General features: G+C 33.0%; 1 pseudogene; it reads left to right on the forward strand.

Moving 5' to 3' along the window:
* Positions 1 to 5,396: 5,396 nt before the first annotated feature.
* LOC131167600 (large ribosomal subunit protein eL27y-like) overlaps positions 5,397 to 21,246 on the forward strand; it is a 29,654-nt pseudogene continuing 13,804 nt past the window's right edge.

Raw genomic sequence — 21,246 nt, forward strand, 5'->3', positions numbered from 1 at the left:
TACTCGGTCGACTAAACTTGGACACTCAGTCAACCCAACCTCGCCTTTGGTCGACCGGCACTCTTGGATTGCCATATTATTTTTATCGTGGTTAAAATATTTAAATAGGGTTAATCAGGTTAAAATGTTTTAAAACATAATTAATAATTCCCTATGTCTCCTGGACGACTATAATCAATGGATATTCTATATATACTTCCTCATTTGAAATAATTAGCATCAGATTAGTAAACTTGATTAGTTAAAATTCTCTGAATTCCAAGATCTTTCTTACTCACTTCTAAGCTTCCTACACTCATACTTACCTTGCCATATTGCCAAAAATTTGTTTGTAAATGTGAATTGAGTGTTCTTGTCTTATAGGTTTGCTCTCTCAAATTTGTGAATTGATTGAAATTATTTTTTTTGAGAGCACGACCTTAAGTTTTCTTAGGAGACTTTAACAATAAGTCTTTCCTAAGAAGACTTCACTTGAGCTTCTGAGTATTGCACTATCATTGCAATATCTTAAGAAGTTCTTATTCGATTTTGGTTGCTAAAAATACTTTCAAATCATTTTTAAATATCTCGTGTGTTTTATTTTGAGAAAAATTCTTAGAGAGATAGTTGCTTATGATCTAAAGATCTTTGTTGCAATATTCTTTGAGTAGTATTATATTTTGAAAACAAAGATCAAACCCTTTTTGCTAAAAAAATCTATACATCCTTTGACGCATATATTCTGGAAAAAATTATTTGTTGAGATATCTGAAGTGTGGCAAGTATCTTTGTTTGAGCATTGTGATTGAATATATTATGTGATACAAAGATCATATTATTTGCACTCTCACGCTTTGATTGCAACATTTGCATAAGTATTTGAGAGTAGACATCTAAGACCACATTGAGCTTACTTCATTATATCATTTTGTGGTGTTTGTGATTGGCTATATTGGGTACATATCTGCTTTACATGAAACCATAATCACCGTACCAATTTAATTATTGTGAAGATACTGTGGTATTTCCAGGTGTGGTCTGAGGAAGCTGTAATCCAGCCCGGTAAGGATTGAGTGTAAAGGTTGAGATCAGTCTTGTGCTAATTGACCTGCTTCTTTAGGTGTCACTCCACCCATTTAAGTAAGCATTATAGTGGTAATCCTTGTACTTATTCGCCAAGGCGGGGACGTAGGCAATTTGCTAAATCTCGATAATACTTCTTCATGTCACTTCTCTTTACTGCTTTCTAGTGCATGCGTAGTTAATTAAATTGCGTTATTTAATTTCTAGTAGATATTATAATTGATTTACTTTACTTACACTATATTGACCTTAAGGTTTTGAATATATTGTTGTTAGGATATTGACCTAGAGCATTATTTTAAAAATACTAATTTACCCCCCTCTTTAGATCACGGTGAAGTTAACAATTGGTATCAGAGCCACATAGCATAGACTAATAGTTATTTTGCAAAAGATCTTATATGGCTTAAAGCTCTGTGACCCTTTTCCCTGAGGAACCATCTTCCACACGACCTCTTATTTTTAGTGGTGTTAATTACACATTTTGGAAACAAAGGATGCACATCTACCTTCAAAATGCAGATTGGAATGTATGGAGGATGGTCTCTAAGGGAAATTATGTTCCTATGAAAATAGAGGGTACAACTAGAATTCCTAAAATTAAGGACGAAAATGATGAAGATGATATGAAAGCTGTTGGTTTGAATGCCACTGCTATGAACATTCTGTATTGTAGTCTTGATGTGAATGAATTTAATAGAATAATGACATGTGCTACTGTAAAGGAAATCTGGGATATGTTAGAATTCACATATGAGGGTACTAGGGATGTGAAAGATAGTAGGATAGATATGTTGACTAGTGAATATGAGGCCTTTAGAATGAATGTAGGTGAGTCCATTCAGAGCATGTACACTAGATTTACACACATTATAAACTCACTATATGCATTAGGTAAGACCAATCCCATATATGAGATGATTAGGTAGATCCTTAGAGGCTGACCTCTTGTTTGGGAAGCTAAGGCTACTGCCATTTCTGAGAGTTGACACCTTAAGGCCATGACTCTAGATGCGTTGATAGGTTCCCTGATCACCTATGAATTAGTCATAAATGAGAGAGTCAATGAACATAATAGGGTGAAGAAAGTGACAGCATTGAAAACCTCCACTAACACATCTAGTGAATGCAGAGAACCTAACATAGATGATGATATGGTCATGCTAACTAGAAAATATAGTAGATTCTTCAAGAAGAATAGAAAGCCATATAAAAGATATAGGGAGTCTGCATCTGAGAAAGGAGAGTCTAACAAAAGAAAATAAAAATCAAATGCTCCCACATGTTACAATTGCAACAAAGTTGGGCACATCAAGTTAGACTGCCCACTACTGAAAAAATAGGCTAAGAAAAAGAAGAAAGCCATGAAAGCAGGCACTTCGTGGGATAAATTACGCAACAGTGACTCAGAATTAGACCGTAGCGACTCAAAGGTTGCTAATCTGTACTTGATGGCACATGGTGATGAGGTATCGCCCTCTTCCGTTTTATCTTCATATTATTCATTTGATGATTGAGATTCTGATTGCATGCCTACGTTTAGAGAATTACAATTTGAATATATTTGTGTATCTAAAATGTTGAATAAAATGACCAAAGAAAATGATGAATTAAAAGGTATCTAGTTCCAAGTAATTAACCTAAGAGCTTCAAAGCATCCATATTGATTTTAAATTGAAGTACTTGCATAAGACTTTCGTAAGACTTAAACATTCAAAGTGTGAAGTCTTCATATCTGTCTTCCTTTGACTCCATCTTGACTTTGAGCTTCAACATTCTTTAAGTTTTTCATAAGAATTGTCAATCTTTGATCTGTTGAGCTTTCTTTTGATCACTTGTTTGGAATATAGGCTATCAATGCACTCTTGATCTTGAACTCTAATGATTAATTCTTGAAACATCATCACTTCAACCAAAACATGTTAAATTCTCTTGATTAACCAAAACATGTTAAATTCTCTTATTTGTTATCATCAAAATAAGATTCGCAAACCTTGTTAGGCCAACACATATTTAGAATTAACTTTTGTCAATTAAATCATTTATTTTGCAAATAGTTTTAAATTAAAGTTAGGATAAATTGGCTATGTAAAATTATGGTACAATTAAATTATAAAAACCTAGACATTTTAAAAAATAATCAGCTAAAAAATTATCTTTATTATTTTATAGTTTTCATATAGAATAAGATTATTCTTGTAACAAAAGTGAGTTTTGAAATATATGAATTAAGCGAAATAATTATAATATTTTTTATTTTCAATTTTTTTAATTTTATTATATGAATCATTTTTTTATACTGTTATTCGATCTAGGGACAAAAATGAGTATTTGTTCAATCAACCGTTTAACTTAACAATAACTAAATCGGTCTGTAGATTTCCATTTTTAATTTTTGTTCTAAATTTTTAGTTCAATTTTTTATTTTCATTTTCATATTTCTCAAAACGAATCCAATGATCCCTTAAGAGTGGTTTTCTATTTGTGAAAAATACGTAGAAGCTTGGTGTGATTTTTTCAAACGTTGAGGCTAAACATTATCTATCACCCATAGAAATGATTAGCATTGCATGGCATTACAGGTGAGGGTGGTTGAACACTCTCCTTTATTTAAGAGGGTGGTTGAGATTAAAAATCAACTAGTTCAGATTGCTGGGGGAGTAGAGGCAGCTATGGAAATGATGAATAAAATGCAAAACAATTCGCACATGTGGTATGATTTATGGAGAGAGAAAAACTATAAAGTACCTTGGTTTAAAGTAGTATGGTACAATGGGTCTACCCCAAAGCATGCTTTTTTCTTATGGCTCGACCTGAAGGGGAAGCTACCAACTTGTGACAAAATTCAAGTTGAGGGGATTGATCAGGGATGCACATTTTGTGATGAAAGCAGGGAAACACTTGACCACCTCTTCTTCAAATGTAAGTTCTCGGCTGAAATTTGGAGTAGAATAAGGAAATGGTTAGGAATTAGGAGAGCCATGTCCACAATCAAGGCTGCTGTGAAATGGCTTTATAAATAGGCTAAGGGGAATGGAGTGCATTCTGCAGGAAAAAGAATTGGACTTGCTGCTACCGTGTACTGTATTTGGCATTTTAGGAACAGAAAAATATTTGAAAGTATTGTAATCCCCCCTATAAAATTAGTTAAACTGATCCAGAAACACGCCTATAGGGCGGTTTTTGATAAATTTGACATGTACTTAGTTTGATATTTCATGACATGTAAGTAGGCATTTAGAAGTGGCCATCCATGGCCCCTGGGTATGCCCAGGTTTGATGTATTATTTGGAATTGCACGGTGAGTGATCTCATTGTAGTCCTTTTGTCCTGGATATGTTCAGGGTTGTTGTATATTTTTCAGTTGATCAATATATTTACCCATTTTGATCAAAAAAAATAAAATAAAATAAAATATTTAGATTCCGAGGTGGTTAGCAATTTTACCATGCAAACCAACTCACGAAAATGACTAGTCTCCTTTTAAAATAGAAAAATTCAAAATTAAAGTATACTTTGTGCTTTAATAATTTTAATTGTATAATTTATTTGGTAGACAATAATTCAATGAAATTCAAATTAATTTTTATAATTTTATGAATTTGTTAAATAATTTTTTATTATATTTACTTTCAATTCGTCACATTCTATTATATCAAATATTAAGTTATATTTAATTAATTTAGTCTCTAAAGTTTTCGGCCTCTTTTGAACTACTTCCTAGTGATTCAAATTTGCACGATGTATTTTTCTATCACTACTCATAATAGTTTCAAACCAAAACCACAAGAGACGTAGAAGTGATATGACATGTCAAAAAAGTTGTCTTTCCTTGTGCATAACCTAGACCCTATTAAAAAGATAGCAAAAGAGATTTTAGGGAAATCAAGTGCAAGATTCTTGAACAGAAAAGAAAATTGGTGGTGGGATAAAGATATACAAAAAGCTATAAAGAAAAAAAAGAATTTGGCATAAAATGTGGCAAAAATGTAAAAATAGGGATAACTTTGAAAAGTATAAGGAAATTAGAAAATATGCAAAAAAAAAAAAAAAAGGCATTTGTTAAACTAAATACAGATCATTTAATAGTTTGTATGATAAATTAGATACAAAAGAAGGGGAAAGAGATATATTTAAACTTGTGAAAGTTAGAGAAAGGAAGAGTAAGGACTTAGGAAATATAAAATGTATAAAATGTGAGAATGATATTGTCTTGGTTAAGGAAAAAGCCATTAAAGAAAGATGGTAAAGTTACTTTAATAAGTTGTTCAATGAAAGTTTAGGGTTTTGCTGCGTGCATGTGTTAGAGAGAGAGAGAGAGAGAGAGAGAGGAAATGGTGAAGTTGCTGAAGCCAAACAAGGCAGTTGTCCTCCTCTAGGGCCGATTTGCCAGCCGCAAATCTGTGACCATTCGATCATTCAACGATGGCACCAGCAACCGTCCGTACGGGCACTGTTTGGTTGCGCGGATAGCAAAGTGTCCGAAGAAGGTGATCTGCAAGGACTTGACGAAAAAGATGGCGAAGAAGTCCCGTGTGAAGCCCTTCATCAAGCTAGTTAACTACAATCACGTAATGCCCACGCGATATACCCTCGACGTCAACCTCAAGGACATTGTGACGCTTGATGAGCTTCAGTCCCGTGACAAGAAGGTCACCACCACCAAAGAGATTAATAGCAAGTGTTACCTTTGGTGCAAACCTCAGAGGGTTGGGGGGGGGGTGTGAATTGGATTTTTAAAATTTATTTCCTAGGTTAAACTAGATTAACAGTATTACTTAACCTAGGGTCTGTCTAAGAAAATGTAAACCCAATCATTCACAATATAACATACATGTGCCGTAATTAAATTGCAAAAATGTAAATGAACATGCACAATATGTTATTGAGGTTCAGCCAACAGTGCCTACGTCCCCGCCTTGGCCACACCAGTACAAGGATTTCCATTATAATGCTCACTTAAACGGGTGGAGCAGCACCTATACAAACTAGGTCAATTCAAAGGGACCGACCTCAACCAACATGCCTTAACAAGATGGCGCACTTAGCTTTCCTAACCAGGTCTAAGCCAATCCAGGACTATTTCAAAGGCCTAATCTCCCTCTTCAGGCCCGTGCCTGGAAATACAATAGATTTGAAATACAATCAAATGGTACAGGATTGTGCTTTCGTGTAAAGCAGATATGTACCCAACACGCATAGTATAACTAATGCACTACCAGATGATAGGATATGATAAGCTCAGTGTAGTCCAAGTGTCTATACTCAAATATTTATGCAAATATAGCAATCAGTGCGTGAGAGTGTAAATGATAGGATCTTTGTGTCAAAATAATATTTCAATCACAATGCACAACCAAAGATCATAAGCACACTTCAAATATCTCAACAAATAATATTTCTCAACATAAACCACAAGAGATATTCATATTTAATTTATAAAGTAATTTGATCTTTGTGTTCAAGAAGATAAAATCAATCAAAGGCTATTTCAACAAAGATTTTTTTGCGTATGCACAAATATCTCAAAAAAAAAAAAATATTTCTCAAAGTAAATCACACAAGATATTTGAAATCGATTTGCAAAAAATTTATTTCACAAACAAAAAGCAATACGAATGCTTGAATATTGCAATGATGATGCAAAACTCACATGCTCTATGAAGTTTTCCTACGGAAGACTTATTAATGAAGTCTCCTAGAAAAATTTCAAGCTTACTCTCGGATAAAAATATATATCAATCAACTAGAACAAACGAGAGTGTAAGCTTAACTAGATACTTACAATAGCACTCTTACTGAACAAGATTTGCAATGAGGATGAGTAAGAATGAAGAAATAAGGCTTGGATGTGAGAAATAGAGCTTTTGAGAATCAGAGGATTTTTGCTAATTGTTTTTCTAATCTATTACTCATTATTCCAAATAATGGGGTATATATAGACTTCCCCCAAAATATAAGCGTTTAGGACACACTTGGAATTATTAGAAAAGTTTTAATACAATTTAATTATTTTAACCCCATTTAAAAAATTTAAGCACGGAAAAAAAATTAGGGACAACTCGAGAGGTCCGGTCGACCAGAAACATTTTCGGTCGACCAAAGTTCATATGGTTCGATCGACTGGGCCAAATTTGAACTACAGGGTCGATCGACTGGGAAGGCGATTTTTCCAAAACAACGCGGTTCGGTCAACCGAGAAGAAATGAACTAGATGGTTTGGTCGACCAGACCGTTGGGGCATCTCCCAAGGACCCTCGATCGACCAGAGCGTTAGCGTTCATTTTGGGCTCGGTCGCTTAAGAGGTCAAAGTGTTGACTCAAAGGGAGTTCGGTCAACCGGGTGTAAATGAACTATATGAGTTCAGTCGACCAAACTGTGGTCAAACTGTTGACTTGGTCCGGGTTCAGTCGACTAGGAGTATATGTACTGTGACGTACGGTCGACCAAATGTGCCTATTTCGAGCATTTTGGTCTTGTTTAAGCATGCAAACACCCTATTTAAATGGTCATTCATATATATGCATATGTGAGTGTCCTAGGGTCATTTTTAGGTCCTTTTTAGTTCGAGAACATCGAAAAAATAATGGTTTGATGAGTTTGTGTGTAGGACCAATCGAACGTATCAAATGGTGCACGCACATGGATTTGTAGACGACGAAGACTCAAAATGTGTATTCATTGTAATTTATATTTATCATATTGAGTTTGTAATAGTAAATAGGAAATGGTCTATAATAATTAATGCCTTACCTGAATGGTAAGATCAATGAGCTCATGACCATAGATTGACTTTAGGGAACACCCTTCGGTCGATCGACACCGGATTTTTTCGGTGTCCTCGAACTAAAAAGGACATAAAAATGAACATAGGACACTCACACATGCATATATATGAACGGTAATTTGAATAAGGTGTTTGCATGCTTAAAAAGGACCAAAATGCTCGAAATAGGCACATTTGGTCGACCGTACTTCACAATACATATACTCCTAGTCGACTGAATCCGAACTAGATCAACAGTTTGACCATAGTTTGGTCGACCGAACTCATATAGTTCATTTACACCCGATCAACCGAACTCCTCTTGAGTCAACACTTTAACCTCTTGGTCGACCGAGCCCAAAGTGAACGCCAATGCTCTGGTCGACCGAGGGTCCTCGGGAGATGCCCCAACGATTTGGTCAACCAAACCATCTAGTTTATTTCTTCCCAGTCGACCGAATCGCGTTGTTTGGAAAAATCACCCTTCCCGGTCGACCAACCCTGTAGTTCAAATTTGGTCCAGTCGACCGAACCATATGAACTTTGGTTGATTGAAAATGTTTTTGGTCGACCGGACCTCTCCAGTTGCCCCTAATTTTTTTACCGTGGTTAAATTTTTTAAATGGGGTTAAAATAATTAAATTATATTAAAACTTTCCTAATAATTCCAAGTGTGTCCTAAACGGTTATATTTTGGGGGAAGTCTATATATACCCCCTCATTTGGAATAATGAGTAAGAGATTAGAAAATTAGCAAAAATCCTCTGATTCTCAAAAGCTTTATTTCTCACATCCAAGCCTTATTTCTTTATTTTTATTCATCCTCATTGCAAATCTTATTAAGTAAGAGTGCTATTATGAGTATCTAGTTAAACTTACACTCTTGTTTGTTCTAGTTGATTGATATATATTTTTATCTGAGAGTAAGCTTGAAGTTTTTCTAGGAGACTTTATTACTAAGTCTTTCGTAGGAAAACTTCGTAGAGCTTGTGAGTTTTGCATCATCATTGCAATACTCAAGAGTTCGTATTGCCTTTTGTTTGTGAAATAAATTTTTGCAAATCGATTTCAAATATCTCATGTGATTTACTGTGAGAAATATTTTTTTTGAGATATTTGTGCATACGCAAAAAGATCTTTGTTGAAATAGCCTTTGATTGATTTTTTCTTCTTGAACACAAAGATCAAATTACTTTATGAATTAAATCTGAATATCTCTTATGCTTTATGTTGAGAAATATTATTTGTTGAGATATTTGAAGTGTGCTTATGATCTTTGGTTGTGCATTGTGATTGAAATATTATTTTGAGACAAAGATCCTATCATTTACACTCTCACGCACTGATTGTTATAGTTGCATAAATATTTGAGAGTAAACACTTGGACTACGCCGAGCTTATCATAACCTATCTTTTGGTAGTGCATTAGTTATATTGTGTGTATTGGGTACATATCTACTTTACACGAAAGTACAATCACTATACCATTTGATTGTATTTCAAATCTATTGTATTTCCAGGAACGGGCCTGAAGAGAGAGACTAGCCCTTTGAAATAGTCTTGGATTGGCTTAGACCTAGTTAGAAAAGTTAGGTGTACCATCCTGTTAAGGTGTGTTGGTTGAGGTCAGCTCCTTGAATTGACCTGGTTTATATAGGTGCTGCTCCACCCGTTTAAGTGAGCATTATAGTAGTAATTCTCGTGTTGGTGTGGCAAAGGCCCCATGTAGGCACTGTTGGCCGAACCTCGATAACTTATCGTGCGTGTTCATTTATATTTGCGCAATTTAATTACTGCACGTGTATCTTATATTGTGAATGATTGGGTTTACATTTTCTTAGACAAACCCTAAGTTAAGTAATACCGTTAATCTAGTTTAACCTAGGCAATAAATTTTAAATATCCAATTCACCCCCCCCCCCCCCTCTCTTGGGATTGCACCAAAGCTAAAATCAAGCTTGAGGAGAGGTTCAAGACTAGCAAGAACAGATGGTTCTTCACCAAGCTCAGGTTCTGGGCCTCAAAACCACCTCATTTTTATCATTTGGGTTGTCCAAAGAAATGGGCGTTTTTATGCTTTTGTGGTAAGATTATGGATATTTGTTTTCAATTTGGTTGTAGTTTAATTTTTTTTTTTTTGAGAGCTTTCTATTGAATGGAGTTTTTTTGTTGAACTTATTCTGAATGATAATTTGGGTGAACCTTTATTCGCAAAAAAAAAAAAAAAGAGGATAGAAGTTGTTCAATGAAAACAAAATAGATTACTTAAACTTAAAACTGTCAAATGAGCAATAAATAAATAAATAAATAAACTAAAAATATAAGATTTATTCACAAAATTAGAGTTAACGAAGTTAGGTTTGCACTAAAATTTATTCTGATGTCCTCATCTGTAGGCATGCACAATCTAGTACAGAACCGCAGAGCTCCATCATCTAATATACTAAACTCCTCCCCCTGCCCGTCATGCACTTTAGCTATTAGCTCTGTTAATTCTTCATCATCCCTTTGAGCAGCTTTAATCCTTTCTTGTATGGTAGGCTGCATCCCCAAGTTGGCAATAAATGTCTAGTGATCACTTCCTATTAACTCCACGCCAAGCCTCTCCAAGTCCATATGGATCAGGCGCTGAATTTTTGCTGCCGACAATGCTGCTATCATGGACTTTCAGCTCAGTGCATCTGCCACCACATTTGCTTTACCTGGATGGTAACTGATGGTGCAGTCATAATCCTTAATGAGCTTTACTATATTCTCTACTGCATATTCAACTCTTTCTATGTGAAGAAGTACTTTAAACTTTTATGATATGAAAATATTTCATATCTCTCTTCATACAGATAATGCCTCCAAATCTTCAGTGCATAAACCATTGTAACCAATTCTAGATCATGAGTGGGATAATTATTTTCATATTCTTTCAAATGTCTAGAGGCATCAATACACATCTGAGCCCCCTCAAAGATATGTCATAGTAGATTACATAATCATCACCTCCTGATGGAATAATTCATACTAGTGCAGTGATAAGCCTCTGCTTCAATTCTTGGAAGCTTTGCTCACAACTGTCGTCCTATTCAAATCTGACATTATTTCTAGTTAGTCATGTCAGAGGCCCTGATAATGCGGAAAATCCTTCTACAAACCATCGATAATAACTTGCTAGTCCTAAGAAACTCCTGATTTCCTGTACTTTCCTTGGCCTGGCTCAATTCACCACTACCTTTATTTTGCTAGGATTTACTGAAATTTCATCCCCTAATATAACATGCCCCAAAAACATAAATTTCTCTAACCAAAAACTTGGCATACAATTTCTTTTCCCTGAGCATCAGAAGTATTAGCCTTAGGTGCCTCTCATGCTCCTTAAAACTCCTTGAGTAGACCAGTATGTCATCAATGAAAACCATAACGAACTAGTCAAAATATTGATGAAAGATTCTATTCATCAAATCCATGAATGCAGAAGGAGCATTCGTTAGACCAAATGGCATGACTAGAAATTCATAATGCCCATACGTGGCCCTGAAAGCTGTCTTTGAGATGTCTTCAGTTTTAACTTTTACCTGGTGATAACCTGACCTAAGGTCGATCTTGGAATAGACCCGTGTATCCTAAAACTGATCAAATAAGTCATCTATACGGGGTAGAGGTTACCTATTGTTAACTGTTACTTTATTTATTTTCCTATAATATATGCACATCCTCATAAACCTGTCATTCTTCTTCACAAATAACACTAGAGCTCCCCAGGGCGATACACTAGGTCAGATAAACCCTTTATTCAATAAATCCTGCAACTGATCCTTTAATTCTCCTAATTATACTAGTGTCATATGGTAAGGAGCTTTAGAGATTGGCACCGTCTTTGAAAGTAGGTCAATAGAAAAATTTATCTCACGGTCGGGAGGCAACCCAGATAGTTCTTCTGGAAAAACCTCTAGAAACTCTTGAACACTGGTGTACTGACAAGCTTCTATTCATTTTCTGTCACCTCCTTTACAAGTTCCTTTAGTTAAGAGTTAACCCCTGTTTCAGTTAGAGTTAATTTGCAATCACACTCTTCAAACACAACAACTTCACAAGTACAATTGATATTCTATCCAATCAATGAAGTTAGCTTGATATCACAAAAATAGAAAATTCAACCAAGCTTCCAAAATTAAAATATCGATATCAAATAAGTATCTTGATTTTAAGTATGTAACCAATCAATATATTAATGAGCTTTGGTATTAATCAATCAACGTACTCCTTTGTGGTTTCTGCAATAATATTAATTAATCAACGTACTCCTTTACGATTTCTGCAATTCCCAAAATTAAACTAATATCCAGCAATTTAAATAAGCATCCACGCAGTTTATAGTGCTATAATTTAAAGAGAATAGGGAAGAGAGTAGCACTAAAAATTTTACGAGGTTCGGCTATACCCTCCTACGTCCTCATCTTAGGTACACCAGCCAAGGATTCACTATACCGCTCCCTTAATCGGGCAGAGCAAACCTTTTACACACTCCTTCAAATAGGATAGAGTACTCTTCTCCAAACGATACCCCACACTTGGTAAACCAACAATTGAACAACCTGAATCTTCAAAAACAACAAGACACAAGAACAAATTCTTGTGTATACACTCTCACAATAGAGCCAATTAGTCCAAGTTAGAGTACTAATATACTTCAAATTAAATATCAATAAAGAATGAATTTGAAGCTCAAGAAATTAATCATTGGGTTCTTCTTTAGATTGAATGAAACTTAATAAGGGTACAAGAATCGAGTGGTTGTATCAGTAGAAATTTAGTAGAACTTCAGCAAGGATGTGTGAGCAAGAGAGCTTTGAGAATTAGAGACTTTGATTGCTAGATTGTAAGTAGTTGTGTGTAAAAATCCTTTGGTTTTCCATGTAGTTATAGAGTTGTAAAAGTAATTTCTTATTGTCCAAGTTTGCTTGGAGTATTTTCCAAGTTTATACAAAGTTTGGAATCCAAAAACTCAATTTTTGAAACATTTCCACGCTACTTTATTTTAAATTTGGAAAGTCACTCGCTTGTCAAAAAGGGGTGATGTCACCTTCAACCAACTTTGAGTATTTTGGGTATAATCTTCACTATACAACTTCGATTTCAAAGTTCTTGTTATCAACAGAAAGCTAAGAGAAAATCTCACAACTTTCATTTTGGACACTTTTTAGGATAAGGAATTTTTGATAGAGAAGTGTTCATCAATGCAGATGTAAAAAAAAGAATAACGGAATTTGGAAAAACCTGTTTTGGTGCTTTGCATTTCAAAAATAATTTTAACATTTTTGAAATAACTTTTGACCTTAAAGTTAGGGTAAATTGGCTGTGCAAAATTATGGTACAGTTAAATTATAAAAATCTAAACATTTGAAAAAATAATCAGCTAAAAAATTATCTTTATTATTGTACACTTTTCATATAGAATAAGATTATTCTTGATGCAAAAGTGAGTTTTGAACTATATGAATTAAGCAAAATAATTATTATATTTTTTATTATCAAATTTTTTAATTTTATTATTTGAATCATTTTTTTTTTTATTGTTATTCGATCTATGGATCGATTTTTAATTTTTGTTCTAAATTTTTTGTTCAATTTTTTATTTTCATTTTCATATTTCTATTTGTGAAAAATACTTAGAAGCTTGGTGTGATTTTTTTCGAACGTGGAGGCTAAACATTGTCTATCACCCATAGAAATTATTAGCATTGCATGGCATTACAGGTGAAATGGAAATAAGAATGAATATCAAAAGAGTATAAAGGATTGACCAATGTAGAGAATACCCACACGCACGCTCAAGAAATAAAATATTTAGATACAGAGGTGGTTAGCAATTTTATCATGCAAACCAGCTCACCAAAATGACTAGTCTACTTTTAAAAGAGAAAATTTCAAAATTAAAGTATACTTTGTGTTTTAATAATTTTAATTTTATAATTTATTTGGTAGACAAGAATTCTATGAAAGTCAAATTAATTTTTATAATTTTATGAATTTGTTAAATAATTTTTTAATATATTTACTTTCAATTCATCGCATTCTATTATATAAAATATTAAGTTATATTTAATTAATTTAGTCTCTAAAGTTTTTGCCCTCTTTAGAACTACTTCCTAGTGATTCAAATTTGCACGATGTATTTTTCTATCACTACTCATAATAGTTTCAAACCAAAACCACGAGAGACGTAGAAGTGATATGACATGTGAGAAAAGTTGCCTTTCCTTGTGCATAACTTAGACCCTATTAAGCTTTGATCCTATTAAAAAGATAAGCAGAAGAGATTTTAGGTGAATCAAGGGGAAGATTCTCGAACAGGAAAGAAAGTTGATGGTGGGATAAAGATATATAAAAAGCCGTAGAGAACAAAAGCATTTGGTATAAAACGTAACAAAAATGTAGAAACAGTAATAACTTTGAAAAGTATAAGGAGACAAGAAAAAATGCAAAAAAAAAAAAAAAAGGCATTAGTTAAACTAAATACAGATCATTTAATAGTTTGTATGATAAATTAGATACAAGAGAAGGAGAAAGAGATATATTTAAACTTGTTAAAGTTAGAGAGAGGAAGAGTAAGGACTTAAGAAATATAAAATGTATAAAATGTGAGGATGATGTTGTCTTGGTTAAGGACGAAAACATTGAAGAAAAATGGTAAAATTATTTTAGTAAGTTGTTTAATGAAAACCAAATAGAATGCTTAAATTTAGAATTGTCAAATAAGTAAAAAAAAGCTAAAAATATAAGATTTATTTGCAAAATTAGAGTTAACAAAATTAAGTTTGCACTGAAAAAAATGAAACATGGGAAAGTTGTAAGACCAGATAACATTTCAATTGAAGTTTGAAAATACTTAGGTGATAACAGAATTATATGGTTAACTAATTTATTTTATTCAATTATAAAAACAAAGAAGATGACAGATGAATGGAGGAAAAACACTTTAATACCTATATATAAAAATAAAGGAGATATTCAAAATTGTAATAACTATAATGGAATTAAACTTATAAGTCATACGATGAAACTATGTGAAAGGATAGTTAAACAATGATTAAGGTTAGAAACAAATGTATTAGAAAATAAATTTGGTTTTATAGTTGGGAGATTTACCATAGAAGCTATATATCTTTTAAGAAGATTAATGAAAAAAATTATGGAAAAGAAGAGGGACTTGCATATAATATTTATTGACTTTAAGAAAGCATATGATAGGATTCCTAGGGAAGTTTTATGGTAGGTTTTAGAAAAAATGGGTGTATGTAGTAGGTATACTGATGTCATTAAGGATATATTCGATAGAGTATTGATTAGTGTAAGGACTATAGATGAAGAAACTAGAGAATTTTCAATCACCATAGGTGTAAATCAAGGATCTGTTTTGATCCTGATCTTTTTGCTTTAGTGATGGACTAACTGACTAAGAGTATTCAAAATGAGGTTCCATGGTATATGTTGCTTGCAGATGATATTGTATTAATTGATGAAACTAGGGACAAAGTAGAGATTGAGTTAGAATTATGGAGAGAAGCTTTGGAATCTAAAGGCTTTAGGATAAGTAGAAATAAGACAAAATATATGAAATGTAATTTTAGTAATGATAGGAGGAATATTGGAAAGAAAGTTAAATTTGATGATGAAGAAATAAATATCACTTGTAGATTTCGATATCTTGGATCTATTATACAAGTTGAATGAGAAATTGAAGATGGTGTAATACATAGAGTTAAAGCAGGTTAGGTAAAATGAAAAAGTGTTAAAGTGTGCTCTGTGATCGTAGAAAACCCTTAAAATTAAAAGAGAAGTTTTATAGGAAAACTATAAGACCAACTATGCTATATGGATGAGAACGTTGGGCAACGAAGAAACAAAATATCGAAAAAGTAAAAGTTACCGAAATGAGAATGCTTAGATGAATGAGTGTTATAATATTGAAAGATAAATTAAGGAATAAACATATTCGCGGTAAATTAGGTGTAACTCCTATAAAAGATAAGATAAGGGAGTGACGACTCAGATGATATGAATACTTATAAGGTAGACCACATGTTGCGCTAGTGAGGAATAATAAGTTAGTTACTGTGAGGAGTAGTAGAAGAGGTAGGGATAGACCTAAAATTACTTGGGAAGAAATAGTGAGTAAGGATTTAATATCCCTGAATCTGTCAAAAGAAATGGTCCATGATCGTATAAATTGGCGAAAAAAGATTAATATAATCGACTCCACTTAGCGGGACTTAAGGCTTGGTTTTGTTTGTTTGTTGGTTTATAGTAAAAATTCTCACATCTTCACTTTAAAGGTCATATTTTTTATTTGCTTGAATTTCCTTATTAAAAAAATTAATGTTTTTGGGTACCCTTATATTACGTTCGTTTTGGAATCATGTAATTGAGACTTTGGATTTTGGTTTTTGTAAAATTAGATAAAATATAATATAAAATCGTATTAATTTTCTTCCAAATAAATATAAATCCAAAATTCGAGACTCAAAATCTACTCTCAAACACTACTCAATACTCTTAAATTTATAAAGAAATACACTCTCATATATAAAATACTAGAACGCAGATGGAGATTTAACAAAAATAATAAGATGAATATGTGTACACATATAACCTCAAATTTATTCTCTCATAGGTAAACATAAGAAACCCTTCAATGATATGTCCATATCCCACATGCCATTTTTTTTTTTTGTAACCTCCAAACATTTCATAACTTAGGAGATTTGATTTCAAACCTTAGAATGACACCAAATAAGGAATGGAAAATAAATAAATAAATAAATCACTTCTCGTGGAAAAGGAATTACTTCTCGTCATATCCACCGAGGCTCAATAATTTTTTTACAAATTTCAGCATAAAAAAATAAATAAAAAAATCTGAAAGGGTTGGCTCCTAAATAATTAATAAGGATCGGATAAATACTACATCAGAGATTATGATTTGGTATAAAGAGTTGGTGAGAAGTTCAACTTCCTAAAAGCTGTAACTGATGTATCATTTTTTTTCTCTGTGTATTGCTTTTCAATGAGTGTTAGTTTAGGAGTGGTCAATGGATTAGAATTGCGAAAGAGAGTCGCCATCCATCATCCACTGAGGAAACTCCTCATCGTGTAAAGCATATAAAATATAATTATATGATATGTGTCCTTTTAAGTTGATTGCAACTGTCCATCCTTGCGGTTCATCTACAAAAGTGGACTTTTGCCTTCGTGTGCAATTATAATAGTGTTGATTCTTTTGTTCAATTTTTGCATAAATTAAATTCATAATGAAATAAAAATATATTCCTTAAAAGTAATGATGAGTTTGGTAAGATAAATGAAAGGGAATGAACGTTAGATAATAAATATATTTCTTTTCCTACCTCGTTCTTAGGTAAGGGGAAAGAGCAATATATTTTTGACGATTGAAGTTTGAATGAATTGATTTTCACCGCGAAAGAGTTTGAAATTGTAATTTTTTGCCATACTAAATTGTGCAACATTGTTGTTGTTATTATTACTATTATTCTTAAATATTAATTGCCCCTATGAGTACTGTCATCATATCAATTTTAATTTTTATTTCAAAAAAAGTAAAAAATATTTGTGCAAGTCAAAATGTCTACGGAAACTTTGGATAGGGGTTTCCATCCTAAGGAAACACCCGCACCCACATACACAATGTAAAAAGAAAGAAAACACATAAAAACACTTCATTCACTTTCAAAAGACTCTTGACGTGTGGTTTAAATGTTTTTAAATACTTTTTCACATTTTTTTCTAGAATGTCCCTGATTTTTTTTTGAAATTTAAAGATATATTTTTAAGATAATTTATAGATATTTTTGGTTTTAATTATAATATTGAATTATTAAGGAATTTCAAAATTTATGGATTTCATAACTTCTATACTTTTTCAAGTATTTTTTTTTTTTTTTTGAAAATCCTCCCCAATGTTTTTCATTCAAGGCATTTTTTCTTAATTTCTTTATGAATATCTAAAATAAATTTCCTACTTAATAGAAAAAGAAGAAAAGTGACGCTAGGCACATAAGGGAATGAAATTGGATGCAGAAACACTAACATCAAGGTGGTGTTGTTTGTTGACATCATCTTATGATGCCACCTAATAGGCTCGCTAAGGCTTGGGTCCTTAATTACTAAAAATAGATTTTCTATTAGAAGGCACGATGAGTCGAGGTACAATGGAGGTCATAAGGAACCAAAAGCTTAAATTAACCTAGCATGACATGAGAATGTGAAGATCAAGAGTTGAAGAATGAAGACATTTTTTTTCAATTAAATTATCATTGCATTAAGTTTGGTTTTTAATAATGCATATCATGCATGATGTAGTTTGATGCTTAAAATGACTATAGACTGACCTTAGGATAAAAAACACTTCACTTAAAATGTCATACCTCATACACAAAGGGTTGATAAGTGTTTTGGGTCAAAAACAGTGCTAAAATCGTATTTTAACTAAGCCCGGCCGACCAACCCCCTTATGTGTTATAAGCCCGAGTCGACCAGCCTTGATATTTGGGCAATTTTATATAGCCCTAGCCGATCGGTCATTTTTATACTTGAGAAGCCCAGCCAACTGGCCTTAGTACGCAGCCAATTTCTATAGCTCCAACTAACTGGCTATTTTAGAACAGAAAAGCCTCGGCCGACCAAACCATCGAAGGATTGAAAAATCGCCTAGGCCTAGCAGACCGACACTTTGTCTAGTCGACCAGACCCTTCGTTGGTTTTTTAAAAAACACTAAGACTAGCCGACCAGTGACTTGCCCAGTTGACCAAACCTCTCAGGAAAGCTTATGTTTTGCCTAAGGCCAGACGACCAACACCTTCCCTAGTCAACCGGACCTCTCGAGTTGGCCAAATTTTTCAGCACTAAACATCATTAATTTTTAATTATACAAATTCTAAAATGCGCAGCGTGTAACACCCCGACCCCGAGAGGCCTGGGATATTAACTTTTTACTACTAATTTACAGCGGAAGCAAAATACACTCAATTTTTTATTAAACCAGAGCACTAATATTCCATATTAAAATCATTTATTTCAAAAGAAGAAAATTACACAAACGTAAATATCTGAAATCATACTATATTTCTAATTAATCTTTATTTTTTTTTAATCCCCACCCGCATGCTTGCTAAGCCTGCTTGCTAAGCCTGATTTCCGACATGTCCTTCAGAGTTATCTGAAATAAAATATGATTGGGGTGAGACGACGCTCAGTAAGTAAATAAGATTATTATTAGTGTGTGGTCAAAATGAGCTTTTAAAGAATTTCGTAAAATAATATTTAATACTATAATTTCAAGACTGCTTTTAGAATAAACATAACTTTAAAGATTTCTGCATAAAACTTTTGTCATCAATTTTAACAGTAAATTTTTACAATCATATACTATAACTGTTAAATTAAACTTTTAACTTTAAAACTGTAAAAATATTTAATGATAAACATACATATATTTTTCTTTATACGTTTTCCTTAGATCGTCATTTAAGCACCAAAATGATCCTTTTCACGTAAACTTACACTTTCCCTTCAAATCATCAGTAACTTTGTACACGTAATTAAATATGTATAAATATATATTGTAAAAACCACCCTTAGGCCTGTTTGCCGTAAGTCATGTTTACCCCCATGACTGGGTTGTGCGGTCCGAAGACTGGACTTAGCTGGCTGGCCGACCAAACTAAATCAACGTACGTAAACTTTAAGTGAGATTTTCCTTATTAAGTCCTGGTCTGGAACCAGGTGTGCACTCAGGAGAAATCCACTAACATAAATAACCACTCTGTAAACAGTGTGGGTGCACTCTGATCCGTATAAACTTTAAGCTGCGGTACCGAGCATCTGTAACTTTGAACTTTCGTTGTCATAAGGGGTTTGAAAATCATCTTATTATCATTTATGCAATTTAAAATAATATCGTGAAAATCTCATCTTTACTCATATTTACATAAAAAATGTAACGTAGAAATAAACTCATGCCACACAATTTTTGTGTTAAAAATATATATAATTTTATTTTTTGAATAGAAAGAAATGCTGAAAATTTACCCGAGGGGATTGGAACATTTCTTAACCCAAAAATAGATGCAAGTATATTAAAGATAAAACTGGTATAATTAAATATGCGTGAAAATAAACTCATGAAAATTTTGTGGAACTAATTGACATAATTAAAATTTACGTACAAAATAAACTCGGGTATGAATTTAAAAGAAACTAACATAATCAAAATTTACTTACCTTCTTCTTTTACCGTGTGCTACGAACACAATAGTTATCTTTAAGAAATGAGATCGGAAAAAGTGGGTGATTGAGAATTTATTCAAAAATTCTCTCTCCACCACAAATTCTTTCACTCACTAATCCTTCTCTTCCTTGGAAAATTGTTGTGAAAAATGAAGGTTGAGAGCTCCCTATTTATAGGAAAATTTTGGGGAAGAAATAGAATTTATAAAAATGTGGGGAGATGGGTGAAATTATTATTTTTTTTTTTTAAATTAAAGAATGGGCAAGGGATGGGCAAGGTATGGGTTGAGTATGGGATGGGGATGGAGGCCATGTGGGAGTGCTTGCCACCATTCCCACTAAATAAATTTTTAATTAACTACTTACCTAATTAATTAATCAATTAGTTAATTAATTATTTTATTATTTTATTATTTTTCTTAATCATTATTGTCATTATTATTATCATTGTTATTACTTATAAACTATTTTAAGTATTTATTTATTTTATTATTTATTTTTGAACAAGAATTAAATTTAAATTTTAAAAACTCATGTGGGCCCCACATGGTCTTGTGGGCCCCACACAACTTCGAGACCCGAATGGATCCTACGTAACTCGAATAACTCTTATACGATTTTATGCATCTTACATAGCTTTGAGACTTGTGAAAACCTCCATACGGCTTCGGGACTTATGTGGGCCCCACACAGTCTTGTGGGCCCCGCATAGGATACCTATATTATTATTATTTTATCATATATCTCTACAAATTATATCAGTTAAAACATTATTTTATGTACTTATTTACGTATATAAACAGTGTCTTGTGGCTCCGGGACTCATGTGGACCCCACATAGTATTGTGGGCCCCACATATGATACCTATATTATTATTATCTTATTATGTATTTCGACAAATTATGTCTGTCAAAACACTATTTTATGTATATATACTTATTTACGTGTACAAATAGTGTCTATCCTGTTTATCCTATGAAATTCCATTTTGACCAGGCTGACCTCCAGGGAGCGACTGAGCCGCAATGGTCTCTGAGCACTCGCTAAGACAAGGTCTTTCTTAGGCATCAAATATGGAATCAAGGATCCTACAGAAAAATACTTATATATTGATATTA

Source organism: Malania oleifera, chromosome 11 (genome assembly GCF_029873635.1).
Source record: "Malania oleifera isolate guangnan ecotype guangnan chromosome 11, ASM2987363v1, whole genome shotgun sequence".
Classification (NCBI taxonomy): Eukaryota; Viridiplantae; Streptophyta; class Magnoliopsida; order Santalales; family Ximeniaceae; genus Malania; species Malania oleifera.